The 11507-nt window shown below is 39.6% G+C and overlaps 1 non-coding gene across 1 annotated transcript; it reads right to left on the bottom strand.

Annotated features, from left to right (window-relative positions):
* Positions 1–6922: 6922 nt before the first annotated feature.
* Positions 6923–7029, bottom strand: LOC128057899 (U6 spliceosomal RNA). The gene has a single exon (XR_008200357.1). It is a non-coding gene; the product is annotated as a U6 spliceosomal RNA (small nuclear RNA).
* Positions 7030–11507: the final 4478 nt, after the last annotated feature.

Below are 11507 nucleotides of genomic sequence, written 5' to 3'. Positions count from 1 at the left end.
TTATTTTGCTTGATGAACAAGAAAAAATATAATATTAAAGGCAACATTTTGCAATGTTTCTCTTTTTCCTCACTTTACTGGGTCCCTGTTGTTCCCAACGTATAATTTGCAAAACATATTGCTTCAATACTTACAATGAGAGAGGCGGCCCAGCTGTGGGAAGAGAGGACAACAGCCTCCAATATTACCATAATAATCTGCCTAGAGTCCCAGGAGCCCCCTGGTATATACAATTCTCTGTACTGCAGGCCCCAGCTGGAGAACATTCTCTTGACATGTATGCCAACCTTTGCCTGCAGGCAAAAAAAAAAAAAAAAAAAGCAGAGAAGTAATCATGAAAATAAAAAATCTTGTCAACTGCGTTGGGCTACAGTTCCCATGTTTTTGCTCACGTAGGCAGGCATTGTGCTAACAAAATGATACCAGACTTTAAAAGACTGCAGCTGGTAGGTTTTGGGATTTTTCTTTTTTAATGTGCTATGTTAATTCTGTGATCCTAAAGTTTGTGGGGAGGAGGGGCAGCAGACAGTGATACTTTAGTTATGACTGTCAATAAATAGGACAACTTTATTTACCAACTATTTCACCGAAGACTGCTTCTTATAGGAATTGAACTACAAGAAGTATCATTACAGTCTTGAGGTTAATCATGGATGAAATTTCAGACAAATATAATGTATATGCCTTAGTAAGTTAACTTAAGAGGAACTCGAGCAGTTTCTGATTAACATCCTTCTTAAATAATCCACAAAAACCAGTGTTACTATATCTGCTCTTATGACTTCTATCTCAAACCAAAGAAGTGATATTAACCTTTAAAATAACAAGATAAAACTTCAAAAGGACTTCATAAACAAAACATGCATATCTTGAAACTGAAAGTTCAGATTGGGTTGTATTTTACTTTAACAGTCAATAAAACTCAATGGGTTAAGAATATCTAGAGTTGCAAAATCTGATATCTTGGCTATAGCACTAAAAGTTTCCAAACTTCATTTGTTGAAACAAGAGGCTATTCTGAAAATGAATTAATCCAGAATATAACTGCAGTCACACACATTTAAAGCACTTTCATCTGAGTGATATCCCACTGGATAAATATTCTAAACAGGTAAGAAAATGTCATTATATGTATAAGATATTAATTTCCTTTGTCAGATTAATTTTCCAAATACTAGATGGACTGGAAGAGGGCAGTATAGTGTTATATTAACTCTTAAACATGTCTATTTGCCAGGAAATGTTCCATTTTACTCTCTTTACCAATATGTTTATGATAAATCTACTTTACAGATAAAAATATTTAGAAAATTGAGGATTTATAGTGTAAAATTTGATGTTAGTATTTCTTGATCACATGAGGGTAGGATATATGGATTAGTTTTATAATTGCATATTTATGTGACTATTTAATTAATGTCAATCCTCTCACCAAATGTAAACTACATGAGGGCAGGATCATGGAAGTCTCATTTATCATTTCCTTCCAAGTGCATGGCACACACTAGGTATTTGTATTTGTTGAAAGAATATGTGCATGTACTTAATTATTCATTCAGTCATTCAACAAATATTTGCCAAGGCACTAGGGAGTCAGCAATGAATAAAGCTAGTGAAAATCCCTGTCTTCAAGGCATAGAAGACAGATAACACATAAGAAAAACAAGTAAAATATAGACAGTGCTAATGGACTTCCCAGGTGGCTCAGTGGTAAAGAATCCAATCCACCTGCCAATGCAGGAGACAAGGGAGACACATTCAGTCTCAGGGTTGGGAAGATCCCCTGGAGGAGGAAATGGCAACCCACTCCAGTATTCTTGCCTGGGAAATTGCATGGACATGGGAGCCTGGTGGGCTATAGTCCATGTGGTCACACAGAGTTGGATAGGATGAGCAGCTACACACACATACCATGTTAAATAATGATAAACACTAAAAAAAAGACCTTTAGCAGGGAAAGGAGACAGAGTGTGTCTGAGTTCAGTTCAGTTCAGTTCAGTCACTCAGTCGTGTCCGACTCTTTGCGACCCCATGAATTGCAGCATGCCAGGCCTCCCTGTCCATCACCAACTCCTGGAGTTCACTCAAACTCAATGTCCATCGAGTCGGTGATGCCATCCAGCCATCTCATCCTCTGTTGTCCCCTTCTCCTCCTGCCCCCAATCCCTCCCAGCATCAGAGTCTTTTCCAATGAGTCAACTCTTTGAATGAGGTGGCCAAAGTATTGGAGTTTCAGCTTTAGCATCGTTCCTTCCAAAGAAAACCCAGGAGTGATCTCCTTTAGAATGGACTGGTTGGATCTCCTTGCAGTCCAAGGGACTCTCAAGAGTCTTCTCCAACACCACAGTTCAAAACCATCAATTCTTTGGTGCTCAGCTTTCTTCACAGTCCAACTCTCACATCCATACATGACTGCTGCTGCTGCTAAGTCACTTCAATCGTGTCCGACTCTGTGTGACCCCATAGATGGCAGCCCAGCAGGCTCCCCTGTCCCTGGGGTTCTCCAGGCAAGAACACTGGAGTGGGTTGCCATTTCCTTCTCCAATGCATGAAAGTGAAAAGTGAAAGGAAGTCACTCAGTCATGTCCGACTCTTCACAACCCCATGAACTACAGCCTACCAGGCTCCTCTGTCCATGGGATTTTCCAGGCAAGAGTACTGGATTGGGGTGCCATCACCTTCTCCATGACTGGAAGGCTGCTATTTTAGAAAGGGTTACCAGGAAAGATTTCCTGCTTCCCCCATCCCCCCGCCACTGCACCCAACAAAACTGCGAAATGAACTAGTTCTCTCTCGTAGGTGAAATTGAATAGGTAGGTCCTCAGTAAGGACTTCCCTGGTGGCTCAGATGGTAAAAGTTCTGCCTACAATGCAGGAGACCTGGGTTCGATCCCTGGGTTGGGAAGATCCCCCTGGAGGAAATGGCAACCCACTCCAGTACTCTTGCCTGAAAAATCCCGTGGACGGATGGAGGAGCCTATAGGTTTCAGTCCATGAGGTCGCAAAGAGTTGGACACAACTGAGCGACTTCATTTCACTTCAAGAATCCATCAAAAAGGCAAAGAAAGAAAAGACTTAAAATGCTGACTCGTTCATCATTTATGCAAATATCTATCTTTCATGAAATTATAAGCCCCTCTAAGACAGAGACAGCAACTCTTTCTGGATATTATCTCTGGCACTTAGCACAGTGTCTTATATACCGCAGCTGCTCTTCCAATTATGCTGAGTTGACTTGGAGTCCTTTTAGAATAAAAGGACAACATTAAGAAGTGGTAATGTAGCCAAGGATAGAAGAGAGCCACCCAGCATACTCTGGAGGGCCAAAAACCAGAGGGGTGAGGCTGAGCATACACTATCGTCTTGCTGCCTGAAGCTCCGTGCACTCAGCTGCTCAGCCCTGAGATGACCACCTTTGGTCCAAAGAGAAAACAAGGCAAGTTTACAGAGGACTGTGCATACACACCATTCAGTTCAGTTCAGTCACTCAGTCGTGTCCAACTCTTTGTGACCCCATGATCGCAGCACGCCAGGCCTCCCTGTCCGTCACCAACTCCTGGAGTTCACTCAGACTCATGTCCTTCGAGTCAGTGATGCCATCCAGCCATCTCATCCTCTGTTGTCCCCTTCTCCTTCTGCCCCATACACACCATTACAACTAGGCAAATTCATCAAAGCCCTTGTCTTCCTAATGGGGGCACACATGGGGATCATTTTCATCTAAGAAAGCAAGCAGACATATGTTCCTCTTGTGAAGGTGGTCTTGAAGGGGAAGTTCATGCCCCTTTGTATCCATATATTCAATTTGTGGGGCTGGGTACAAGTGAAGGGCTTCCCAGGTGGTGCTAGTTAAAGCACCTGCCTGCTAACGCAGATAGACATAAGGGATGCTAGTTGGATCCCTGGGTCAGGAAGATCCCCTAGAGGAGGGCATGACAGCCCATTCCAGTATTCTTGCCTGGAGAATCCCACAGACAGAGGAGCCTGGCAGGCTGCAGTCCTTGGGGTCACACAGAGTTGGACATGACTGAAGCGACCTAAGTCATGTAAGCCTACAAGTGAAACGCTCACATTTTAATTAGGGGTAGAAAAAAATACACATCAGATGATGGAAATAAAATGAGAAAAACAGTAATCAAAAAAAAGTAAATTTTCAAAGTAAGTGTTGGTTAAGAATGAAGGGAAACTACCTAGTTAATCCAGTAATATGTGTACTGGATAATATAACCATATATATTAAATATATATAAGCATATATATAATTACATTTTATATATTAAATTTATACATTAAATATGTTATACATAATATAACTATATATATTAATATAATAATATAACGAGGAAAGTACAGATCAGCTGGTCACAACGTTGCAAAGAATAACACAAAGCAGAGTAAAGGAACATAGGCATGGTAAACATGAAGAGAGTTAATTTAAATATCAGTTCGAAATTTCTTCGTTATTCTCAGGGACTAAAATATTCACACTAGCTACTGGGGCTCCATTCCTAGTCAGTTATCACATATGTTATGCTTTTCTTAGTCGCTCAGTTGTATCTGACTCTTTGGGACCCCAAGGACTGTAGCCCGCCAAGCTCCTCTGTCCATGGCATTCTCCAGGGAAGAATCCTGGAGTGGGTTGCCATGCCCTGCTCCAGGGGAGTCTCCCAACCCAGGGATCGAACCCAGGTCTCCCACATTGCAGGCAGATTCTTTACTATCTGAGCCACCAGGGAAGCCACCAGGACATTATCACATAACAGGTAACATAATGTCCATATCCATGTTGTTACTAAGCTTGAGTTTCCTCTACTCTCTGAGTGTCTCAACCACACTCAGGGTTGTGCAGAAGCTCCTCTCCGAGGAGGTTCCCATCTTTATCCATCTCACATGACTCTTCTGAGCTCCACATACATTGCCTCCTGGATATCTCCAGTTTTACTCCACAGACATTCAAATTCAACATATTCATCACTGTACCCCCAAATCCTCTTCTTCCCAAATCAGAAACCTAGAGATGATGCTTGACTTTAGCATCTCTCAGATTCTCTCCTCATGGTATCATCAGCTTCCAAGCATGAAAGAATATTTCTCTTGCATAACTCTTACATCTAATAAAATTGACAATGCATGGTTAATATCTGGGCTCAAAAACGGTTCCTATCTCAGCTGAGTTACTACACGTCTCCTGACCGGTCTTCTGAAAGGAAGAGCTTCCTTTCACCCCAACCCAAACATACTCCTCTACCTTACCATAGTGACCTTCCAAAATGCAAGTACCTCTCTCCACTCACTCACTTTTAAATGCTTCAGTGTCCAATAGTTTGGGTTAAAGTCCCTCCAGCTTTTGGATTAAAGCCTTTACTCTCTTTTTTTTTTTCAATTCAAAAAATCAACCAATGTTTATTGCATCCTTTTATTTATTTAAATTAGAGGATAAATACAACACTGTGATGGTTTTTGCCATACATCCAGATGAATTGGCCATAGGTATATTTGTGTTCCATCCATCCTGAACCCCTTTCCCACCTCCCTCCCCACCCTATGCCTCCAGGTTGTCACAGAAGCACTGGCTTTGGGTGTCCTGCTTCATACATTAAACTGCCAATGGCTATCTGTTTTATATATATATGGTCATGCATATGTTTCAATGCTAGTCCCTCAAGTCATCCCACCCTCTCCTCCCACTGAGTCCAAAAGTCTATTCTTTATGTCTGTGTTTCCTTTGCCACCCTGCACATAGGATCATTGGTACCATGTTTCTAGATTCCATGTATATGTATTAATATATGGTATTTGTCTCTCTCTTTCTTACTTGCTTCACTGTGTAATAGGCTCCAGGTTCATCCACCTCCTTAGAACTGACTCAGATGTGTTCCTTTCTATAGCTGAGTAATATTCCATTGTGTATATGCACCACAACTTCCTTATCCATTCATCTGTTGATGGCCATCTGAGTTGCTTCCATGTCCTCTCTGTTGTAAGGAGTGCTGCAATGAACATTTGACATGAAAAGCCAAGCTGATGGCTTCTTTCTGATCTTCCCCAATCCCCATGCTCTGCCAATGCTTCAGCCTTAAAAGTGACCCTCTCCCATTGCCACCATTCATTTGCTGACATTCTACTATTGATCTAAAACACTTTGTCCAGTTTTCTCCACCATAACTAAATCTCCCTCATCCTTTAAAAATTCAGCTGAATCCTGACCTCCTTCTTTTGTAATCCCTTCCCTCCATCCACTAAGTTACAGGGCTCTTTCCTGTGTTCATAAAGCGCCCTGCACAGGCATAGGCATATATTTACTATACTGAATTAGGATTTCCAATTTCCTGTCCATATCCTTCGTTGACTATGAGTCCATGAGTGCAGAGGATTGTTCGTGTCTGTCCTGCCTAGCTCTAGAACAATGCTTACTGCATTGTAGATGTTCCATCAATGATTGTTTAGCATGTAAATGACAGAATGAGTTTCCAGGGATAGGATTAGTTTGCTGCTGCTGCTGCCAAGTTGCTTCAGTCGTGTCCGACTCTGTATGACCCCATGGACCGCAGCCTACCAGGCTCCTCCGTCCATGGGATTTTCCAGGCAAGAGTACTGGAGTGGACTAGTTTAGTGGGAAGGAAATCTACTGTCTACTTCTACATTAGAAATGACTTACTAGAAAAGATTAAAAAATGAATATTTCTTGTATAACTACTTACACCCAGCATTGGATCTATTATTTAGGAGCTAAGGTAAGAGAGAAAGAGAGATTGAAAAAGAAAAGAGAAACATAGAAATCTGTTTGTACTTCATCATTTGTTTACATGTTCCAAAAGTCTCCTGTTCAAGACAAGATGGTTAGGAACAGAGCTGGCAGACAGAAGCCTCACAGGACTAGTGCTTCTCAGAACTCTAAGGCCAGCAGGAATTTTTTTTTTTTTTTAATATGGGATGGTTCATGGATTTGCATGTCATCTTTGCACAGGATCCATGCTAATCTTCTCTGTATCATTTCAATTTTAGTACATGTGCTGCCAAAGCGAGCACAATCAGCAAGTCTTAAAGTGGAGAATAAATATGTGATTAAAAAAGAAATCAATCTCAGTACCAAAACAATTTTATAAAGGTCAATATACATTTGCTAAAACCATCTGGATATATTTTCAAGATGCTATTTAAAAAGAATAAATTGGTTTTAGCCTATGATAAAATATGAAGCCATGACAACCTTTTGTTTTATGTTTTATTTTTAAAATAAATTTATGTATTTAAGCTAAAAACAAAACTAAAAGTAATTCACCCATATCTCCCACCCACTATCCCCCACCTCAGGCAAACACCAATCTGTTGTCTGTGTCTGTGAGCATGGTTTCATATACGTAGTTTTTACATGTGGAATATAATAATATATATTTATATAGAATATATATTTACATTTTTATCATGTATTAATGTATTTAGATTCCACATATAAGACATCATACAGATAGTATTTGTCTTTCTCTGACTTATGTCACTTAGCATAATCCCCATGAGGTCCATTCATGTTATCGCAAATGGCAAGCAAACTTTTTTAAAGTATTATTGATTTACAATGTTTCAGATGTACAACAAGGTGATTCAGTTATATATATGTATATATGTATGTATATCAGAGAAGGCAATGGCAACCCACTCCAGTACTCTTGCCTGGAAAATCCCATGGACGGAAGAGTCTGGTGGGCTGCAGTCTATGGGGTCGATAAGAGTCAGACACGACTGAAGCAACTTAGCAGCAGCAGCAGCATGTATGTATATGTGTATATATACATATATACACACATACATATATGTATTTCAGATTCCTTCCCATTATTGTTTATTACAGATATTTAATATAGTTCCCTGTGCTAAACAGTAGGTCCTTGTTATTTATCTGTTTTATACATAGTAGTGTGTATCTATGGAGAAGGCAATGGCAACCCACTCTAGTACTCTTGCCTGGAAAATCCCATGGATGGAGGAGCCTGGTGGGCTGCAGTCCATGGGGTCGCTAGGAGTCAGACACGACTGAGTGACTTCACTTTCACTTTTCACTTTCATGCATTGGAGAAGGAAATGGCAACCCACTCCAGTGTTCTTGCCTGGAGAATCCCACGGACAGGGGAGTCTGGTGGGCTGCCGTCTTTGGGGTCGCACAGAGTCAGACACTACTGAAGCAGCTTACCAGCGGCAGCAGCAGTGTGTATCTACAATCCCAAATTCCTAGTTTATCCTCTACTCCCTTTCCTCTTTGGTAATCTCAAATTTGTTTTTCATGTCGATGAGTCTATTACTGTTTTGTAAATAAGTTCATTTCTATTATGTTTTTAGAGTCCATATATAACTGCCGTCACATGATATTTGCCTGGCAACCAATTTTTTAAAGGAAAATAGAAGACAAACTAAAATGTTGCTGTTTTGTCAAAATATGTGTTGAAACCAGTATGAGTTCTAAAGCATTTGCAGAGTCTACAATGTAGAATTAAAATTTCTTGTTCCAGTGAGAACTATTAAAATAAGGCAATTCCCCCTATTGTCCCCAGAATCTCTTGCAGAGCCCCCTGTTTGTTTGTAAGTCTATCTGATAGGCCTCTATGAGTGAGTGAGTGAGTGAAGTCGCTCAGTCGTGTTCGACTCTTTGCGACCCCATGGACACCAGGCTCCTCCATCCATGGGATTTTCTAGGCAAGAGTACTGGAGTGGGTTGCCTTTTCCTTCTCCAGGGAACTTCCCGACCCAGGGATCGAACCCAGGTCTCCCGCATAGTAGACAGACGCTTTACCATCTGAGCCACCAGGGAAGTCTCCTATATATGCCGCCAATTGTCTTTGGCACAGAAATACTTTATTCAGGCCTGCCTTGTCCAATGGCACCCTCTAATTCAGATCTCAGACACAACATTAAAACTTACCAGTTCTGCATTCCAATGCCTTAGGCTGTTTCAGTAGCGTAATCTAAAAGAAGTTCCAACTAATGGCCCTGAACAAAAATCCAGTGGACTTCAAATCACAATATATAAGTAGCAGCTCCCTCTACCCTTCAACTTAGATTAAGCAAGCATTGTTCTTTCATTTTTTTATTACAGCCATTCTCGTCTAACCAAACTTGTTCTCAATTCAGCCATACAGGCGTTACTGTATGAACACATTCATTTTATGCCCACTATGTTCCTAGACATTCTACCTAGCTTGGGCTAACCATGTACTCCCAAGACTGTTTCTGTTTGATCAGATTTTGGTGAACCCAGCAATGATAGGCAAAGAATGAGATGGTCTTAAAGCTCAACCAACTGAGTCTGACTAACCGTGTGTTCCCCAAATGTCATGATGGTTATATGCATCTGTATAAAATTACTACTTCCCAGCTTTTCAGTCTTTGGCTCTTTTATCTCTCAAATATATCAAGTAACTGGAGATTATGAATGCCACATGATATTAACAAGCTCTCCTTGTTAATATCAAGAATGGTAACCTCCTTTTACTTTCTCAGAATAGTGAATGTTTGTTATTCTTGTTTTGTTTTTGTCCTTAAAGTGAACAAAAGTAAGTATTTCCTATCACTTTTCTTTCTGATCACTTAACTTGACCAGAAATTATAAGGAAGCTACTATTCTAATACACTGGGCAAAATTGTTTTTGTTTTGTAAGTTGATTTAAAAAAAAACTCTGAAGATTTCTTTCTCAAATTTTTCTAGACTCATCAGTGGAAACTGGAAACACAAGGAAAATCACTTGCCTAAGGAAATGGAAGATCCAAACTGTGAAATTTTATCATTCTAGGTATTTTCCAAGTATCTCAGGTCCACAGGGTTTGCAGCTCATGTATTTAGCTGGCAAACTTTGGAAGAAAAATAGAATTACAGGCACTAAATGAGAGAATTTTTTAAGTAAAAATAAAGGAAGATCCCATAAAAAGCTCTCAGTTTTCTACCTAGAATTTTTTAAAAACATCATCTACATATTTTTGTGTTCATTTTTTCTACATATGGTTTGAACAATTGGTCTCACTTTCGGTTTTACTTAAATGCTTAGCATATTTATATGGAACATGTTTCATTACCCATAAAGAAACCCAACAAATATTTGTCAGATTGAATTAAATGGGCTTATATTATAATATTCCTATTGAGGAATACACCTGACTTATTTTAGGCTACTGGAAGAGGAAATGGCAACCCACTCCAGTACTCTTGACTGGGAAATCCTATGGACAGAGGAGTTGGCTACTGTCCACAGGGTTGCAAAGAGTCCAACACCATTGAGCAACTGAGCACATAAGCATCTTAGACTAACTCATCTATGTCAATCTTTGACTATAAGTAGATACTTCATATTATTTCAGAGAAAACATTTTAAAAGTAACAAATTTTTCTATGTTTTCTGCATTCTTTTTTTTCTTTTCTATCAAAACAAAAAAAAAAAGAAGAGAGAGAGACTTGAAATAAAGATGGAAATACGTGAAAGGAAAGTTAAATAAAAACTGATGAAGATGGATTTCTAAGAATCTACATTATCTTCAGTATGACCCGTATTTTTCTAATTTAAAAGAGAGTAGTAGGTTTATCCTTTATATTGGTTGGCCCCTTCTCTTAAACTTGTGTCTTTCTAAAGTTGTGAGCAGTTATCTAGATTACAATGCTAAAATCTACATAAATTCTAGCTGCACTGCAGCCAAAGTCAGCACTGCCCCTCAGTCTTCCATGGGCAACAACTTCTCAGCAAACTTAGCCACTGCACAATTTTGGATGCTTCCAGAGTCCCCATGGGCAAGCAGCTGCAGGGGGTAGTCCAAATAGAAGAGTCAATCTCTCTGAAACCATAGGGGAAAAAGGGTGCTGATAACTGCATTCGTGAGAACAACTTTCCTGTCCAATTTCTTAGCTTATCTCAGTCTTTTTATATATTCTTCACAAAACATATTTACATATCAAATTGTTGTATTGCAAGAAAAAGATACCACTATTTAAAATGATCTGGTTGAATACTGAGGGGAAAGTATTAGTGATCCAGTTTAAAAAAAAAAAAAAGGAAGTCAATCACTCAATTAACACAACAGCAAAGAATCTGCCTGCAATGCAGGAGACTCAGGTTCAATCCCTGGCTCAGGAAGATCCCCTGGAGAATTCTATGGACAGCAGAGACTAGAAGGCTATCCTCCATGCGGTAGCGAAAGAGTTGGACACAACTGAGCAACTAACACTTTAACTTTCAGCTGATAGACGTTGATGTGCAGCAGAAATCAACATAACATTGTAAAGCAATTATCCTCCAATTTAAAATAATTTTTAAAAATTAAATAAATAAATAAGCATGCACTTATTCTACAAATAGTTCATGAGTGTCCAGTGCTTGACTCTGTGCTGAGCATGCAGTTTTGAACAAGACAGAGAGAGCTTATGATCTAAGGGGGGCATGGGTGATCAAATAAGCAATTTAACAATCAAGTGTGGCAAGATATTACAAAATAAGCTTTAAAAAAGTGGAAAGGAAAGGAAAGAGACAAAC

This window comes from Budorcas taxicolor, chromosome 12, assembly GCF_023091745.1.
Source record: "Budorcas taxicolor isolate Tak-1 chromosome 12, Takin1.1, whole genome shotgun sequence".
In the NCBI taxonomy this organism is placed as follows: Eukaryota; Metazoa; Chordata; class Mammalia; order Artiodactyla; family Bovidae; genus Budorcas; species Budorcas taxicolor.
The sequence above is the reverse complement of the archived record's forward strand: the minus strand, read 5'-3'. Positions and strand labels throughout refer to the sequence as shown.